Source organism: Triticum urartu, chromosome 3A (assembly GCF_056163025.1).
Source record: "Triticum urartu cultivar PI428250 chromosome 3A, HENAU_Tu73, whole genome shotgun sequence".
NCBI classification, from domain to species: Eukaryota; Viridiplantae; Streptophyta; class Magnoliopsida; order Poales; family Poaceae; genus Triticum; species Triticum urartu.
Window position 1 is genome coordinate 105,053,728 of NC_141875.1, and position 6,015 is coordinate 105,059,742.

Below are 6,015 nucleotides of genomic sequence, written 5' to 3' on the forward strand. Positions count from 1 at the left end.
AACTACTCTCCCCCCTCCTTAAATATTGTGCCATGTCATTTTTCCGCTTATGTGGCATGCTTAGCACATGTCCATGATGGAGCACTCGGAAGGGCCTAAGGTTGGCCATAATGGGGGTAACATAAGTAGTATCATGTACTTGGGACTCGCAAACATGCTTATGTGGCAGACAATTAAAGAAGAGAGAGATGTTTATAGTAACATACTCCCTCCTTCCATCTATATAGGGCCTAATGTGTTTTTCGAGGCTAACTTTGACCAAATATTAGAGCAATAATATATGACATGCAACTTACACAAAGCACACCGTTAAATTCATGTGTGAAAGGAGCTTTCAACGGTATAATTTTCACATAGTGCATGTCATGTACTATTAATCTTGTCAATAGTCAAATGCGGTCTTAAAAAACGCATTAGGCCATATATAGATGGAAGGAGGGAGTAGGTAGATACCATAACATAATAAATATGGTGCTACTATGTGTCATGCATGGCAATAAATGAGACCACATATGATATTAATCTATGATATTAAGGTAGTAACTATAGAGGTAGTAACATAGACCACCTATGATATTAATCTATGATATAATCCCTCCATCCGTGAATAAGTGTAATTTTAGCTTTTATCCTAAATCAAAGTTTTACAGTTTTGACGAACTTTATAGGAAAAAATAGCAGCATTTATGGCACTAAATTAGTACTATCACTGGATCCGCTTTGAAATGTACTTTCATAATATACCAATTAGATATCATATATGTCACTACTCTTTTTTATAAAATTGGTCAAAATTTAAAAGCTTTGACTTAAGACAAAAGGTAGACGTACACTTATTCACGGACGGAGAGAGTATATCTTACTAGTCTAAGTTACTCTTCAGTATGGTTAGCCTAAGAAATCATCCGGATGATCCCTAGCAGCCGCCTATTTTTTTCCGCCGGAGCTAGTCTACCTTTCTTCCCACGGCATTGAAGAGGACTCAGTAGTATTCTATCCGACGCGCTTTGAATCCCGCGCCACACCGAGATTCAAAGTGAGATTCAAATTATCGAGGGTGACATTTGACCTGACGTAACCTCGCTTTGGATCTTTCTCTAACCGACTTGGATGGCTCCACTATAACTCTCACCAATCACCGTGTCCTCAAAGCTCAAGCCAACCATCCATCGTATTCGTACCGCACCATGGCCGGCGACACGGCACCGCACGTCGTGGAGGATCTCCTCGGCCTCGTCCAGATCCTGAGTGACGGCTCCGTCGTCCGCGGCGACGAGTCCGTCCTCGGCCCAAAGGAGCCCTTCCCGGACGTCCCCGGCGTGGAATGGAAGGACGTGGTGTACCACGCGGCGCACGGCCTCCGCGTCCGCGTCTACAGGCCGACTTCGGTGGTGGCCGGCGGCGACAAGCTCCCGGTGCTGGTGTACTTCCACGGCGGCGGCTACTGCCTCGGCTCCTTCGCCCAGCCGACCTTCCACGCGTTCTGCCTCCGCGCCGCCGCCGAGCTCCCGGCCGTCGTGCTGTCCGTGCAGTACCGCCTCGCCCCCGAGCACCGCCTCCCCGCCGCCATCGACGACGGCGCGGCTTTCCTCTCCTGGCTGCGCGGCCAGGCCGAGCTCGGCGCCGGCGCCGACCCGTGGCTCGCGGAGTCGGCCTGCTTCGCCCGGACGTTCCTCTCCGGCGTCTCCGCGGGCGCCAACTTGTCCCACCACCTCATCGTCCAGGTCGGCTCGGCGCGCCTCGCGGTCAGCCCCGTGCGCGTCGTCGGGTACGTACTCCTCTCTGCCTTCTTCACCGGCGCCGAGCGCACGGCTGCGGAGACAGACCCGCCGGCGGACGTGTTCCTGCCGCTGGAGCTGTCCGACCAGCTCTGGCACATGTCGCTTCCGGTTGGGGCGAGCAGGGACCACCCGGTGGCGAATCCGTTCGGGCCGGAGAGCCCCAACCTCGCGCCGGTGGAGCTCCCGCCGGCTCTCGTCGTGGCGCCGTTGGGCGACGTGCTCCGTGATCGCTCGCTGGGTTACGCGGCGAGGCTCAAGGACATGGGGAAGGACGTGGAGCTTGTCGAGTTCGAGGGGCAGCAGCATGGCTTCTCCGTCCTTCAGCCGTTCGGCGAGGCGGCCGACGAGTTGATGCGAGTCCTCAGGCGGTTCGTGTACCCCGCCCGCTGAGCGATGATGTGCTGGTGAACGGATGGTGACCTCATGACGCTGCTGTTCCTGATGCTGTGATAGCTGCTGTTTCGATGTTATGAACTTCTGGGTAGAGGTCAGAGACTGTGTCTGTATGTTGAGTGTTGTGTGTTGGCTTGCCTTTGGATCGAGCCTAGAAATAAATCTAGTCCATTTCTGATTGGATGTGTTGTTGTGCAATGGTTGAAGTTACGTTCAAATCTCGACTCAATTGTTTCTAACAAAATGCTCCCTCGACTCAAAAAAATGGTCCTCACTCAAACAAATTGTTTCTATCTGGATGTACGCGAATGGCGTATGGCACGTGTACATGCCAGGCAATAATAACGCCTTAAATGCAAGATTCCAAATTCAAAATTCTAAACTGACCGTTCGCTAAACGAACGTCGGTTGGGGGCCTGGTGCGACTCCAACCAGATAGCTGTGACAACCGCATACAGGCAAGAGCGGCATGGCCTATAGCCCTGTACCTCTGCATAAAACTTAGAGCATCTTCAGCCGCGCCTCTCTAAACATTTTTTTTCATGCCGGCGCTGAAAAATCGATCCAGTCGCGTTTTTAGGAGCCCGATTTTCGCCGGCCTGAGCCGAATTTAGCGCTGGCGGACCCAGGCCGAACCCGGCGCGCTGGGGCGTCGGGGCGAGCGGTTTTGACGCGAAAGAGCCGCGGGCCCGCCGCGTCAGCGACACCACGCATCTTCTTCCCCAACACCTCGGTTTCCCGCGGAGAATCAATGGCAAGACTGCCGCCGGTCAGCCTTACCAGTGATTCCTCACGGGCGGCGCGTTCACGGGGCAGCGCGCCGACGCCTCCCCTCCCTCGCACGCGTACACACGGGGCGGCGCCGCTATATAAGCTGGTGGTCTCCCTCACCTCTGGCTACACCAGCCCACACCAGCCCTAGCCCACCCTCTACTTCTTCCGAGCGCCGCCGCCGAGCCCTCCTTCTCCCGAGCGCCGCCGCCGAGCCCTCTCTCTCCCTCCCTCCCTCTCCCGATGGCCGAGCGATTCCCCGGCGATGAGGCCGCGGCCAACGGCTTCCGCCGCCGATCGCTCCGCGAACAGGAGTCTTGGCTCCTGTTCCAGGCAAACATCCCGACGCCGCCGGACATGCGCGGGGGGCCAACGGGGTGAAGACTCAACAACGGGGGAGTGCCCATTCCCCCGTTGCTCGACGCCGTGGCGAAACCGGACTACTTCGCCGACGAGGTCGACTCGTGCGCGCCTCCCTCACCGACGCCCAGCTCGCCCTCCCCGAGTACGCCGCCGACAACATAGCGGCGTGGACGGCGTACTTCCAGCGCCGGGAATAGCAGAGAATTGCGTCCACCAACGGCGCGCCGGTGGTGGGCGGACTGAAGAACAACGAGGGACGCCACATGTGGTGGGGTGTCCCAGGCTGCACCCTCAAGGGCGTTCTGACGTACCTCGAGGGCGGCAACGACCCGCCGTTGGCATACCCCCCGACGCGGGCGGCCGCCACGGCCACGGCTCACCGCCGACGCGACGGGCAATGGTTGCCCAGGAGGTTCGGCGCCTCCTCTTCTTCCTCCTCCTCCCGCTCTTCCTCACACTCGTCCGGCGCTCCGGCGCTGCTCGGCGTCAAGGCCGAGCCCGCGGCGGAGACGCCGCTCGGCCAGCGTACTCGCAGCGCCGGCATCGTCATCAATGAGGGCGGCCGGCGCGCCCCCTCGTCGGCTCCTCCGTGCTTCGTCAAGCCCAAGACGGAGCCGGACCTGGCGCCGGTGAAGACAGAGCCGGGCCTCCCCGCGGTGAAGACGGAGCACGGCGCCGACGTCGAGCTCGACGACGACGCGGCCCTAGAATGGGCGCGCGCGGACTCCCTGAAGATGGTGAGGGAGCGCCAGTGCGCCGCCCTGCGGTGATTCGCGCAACGCCGCCGGGGCCGCGACGAGGGAGGAATCGTCGTCATCGAGGACAGCGACGCCACCGCCGCGCCGCCGCCACCAGCCCGCATAGGCGACTCCGGTCAGGGGTCCACCAGGGACGGCCGCGTCAAGCAGGAAAAGCCAGACGACGACGGCGGCGGCGGCGACGATGACAACTACTCCGCTTTTAGCCGGTTCTTTTTTCAATTATATATGTAATAAAAACCCGCTTTTTAAATGTAATATATGCCGAACTTCGCCGAACTTTAAACTTTGCTATATATTTAAATTTTTTTAAACACGCCTGGGGACGACCCTAGGACCGGTGGCTGGGGCCGAGTTTTTGCGCCGGCTCACCCCGAGGGGGCGATTTTAGGCGTCCCCTGGGGGGCCAACGGCTAGAGATGCTCTTACAGACCTCCCCCCGTCCGTCTCTTTATCCAGCCGAAAATAGCTCTTGGCCAGTAAGTTGCACCCGTAAATTAATTACACCTGTATTCAATCACATCTATTCCAAGCCCAGCCTTACTCCAGGCAGGTTTTGCATTAGGTCCTCTCTGCAGCAGATCGTCTCACAGCCGGATGAGACTTCCAGTCCTGGTTCGAGAGCCTAAACCGCAGCTGAACGCGCCGGCACCAGCACGTTCAAGGGAGCCCGTTCGCTAACTATCCTAAGAGCAAGTCTAGTAGAGTCCTCAAACCCTCAAACCTCTAAAAATAACTGTTTTTTACTGTTTTCGTCGGAAAAAACCGTAGACTAGAACCTCTAAACCCTTAAACCCGTAAAAAAAATTAGAGGTCCAATCCTCAAATTGTTTCCTAACCTGTAGAAGTGAGGGTTGAGAGGAAAAACTCCCCCCAACCCACACTCCTCTTTCCTCTCGCGCGGGAGGGAAGTTTCATCCCACCTTCCCGGCTCCTCCCGCCACCTCGCCCCGTGCTGGCCATGGAGGCCTCCGCCCCCGCCCGCTGCCGTGCCCGCCCCGCCCGACTCGAGCCTCGCCCCCGCCCCCGCCCCTGCCCCGACCGTGGCCGACGTGGTGGCGGTGACCCACGTCGGGGCCAAGCGGTGGCGGGCGGGCCTCGCCCCGCCTCCCCCGCGCCCGCCCCCAAGAAGAGTCGGCCGAAGGCGGCCTCTCATGGGCCGCGAGGGGCGGCCTCCAAGGTCGCCGGTTCATCCCCGGCCATGAACAAGCGGCGGAAGAAGCCCGCGGCGTGGAAGAAGCCCGCGGCCCCGCCCGCCGCCGTCGCCGAACCTCCTCCCGCCGCGCATGAGGTGTTCAAGAAAATGGCAACCCCATCCTCGTTCTTGCACCTCCTCCAAAACACGGAGGTGGACCTCAGAGCTCCGCCTCTAGACCCCTTTAGGGTTGGTGACGACTTGGAGGAAGATGAGGAGGATGAAGGGGATGACGAGGAGGAGGTGGCCGAGATAGGGAAGGAGGCATTCACCGCCGCTTCCCGCCCACACGCGCGGTCGACAAACTACACCGAGGCGGAAGATATCCTCTTGGTTCGTGCTTGGGCAGCTGTGGGGATGGATGCAAGCACCGGCACCGATCAAACCGGTAAACGGTATTGGCAAAGGATCAAGCCGAAGAATAGTGGGTTCATCTCTCGCACTTACCGGTCGCTTCAAGGCCGGTGGGAGTTGATGAAGCCCGCTTGTGCTCGTTGGAGTGCGGCCATGGACCAAGTGAGGGATGCACCACCTAGTGGAGCCGTGGAGAGTGACTATGTGAGTACATATCTCTTCACTATTTTGATTATGTGTGTGTACTATGCTATTGGTGGGTTCTTATCACTAGTGCAGAACCAGGCAATAGCACCGGTTCGTAAGGCCCTTTAGTGCCGGTTTCATAACCGGCACTAAAGTGTGGTCACTAAAGGCCCCCCCTTTAGTACCGGTTCAGCACGAACCGGTGCTAAAGGGC

At 58.0% G+C, this 6,015-nt stretch overlaps 1 pseudogene; it reads left to right on the forward strand.

The window, feature by feature from the left end:
- The first annotated feature begins 1,100 nt into the window (after nucleotides 1-1,100).
- LOC125548680 (strigolactones hydrolase CXE15 pseudogene) lies at nucleotides 1,101-2,357 on the forward strand (annotated as a pseudogene).
- Nucleotides 2,358-6,015: the final 3,658 nt, after the last annotated feature.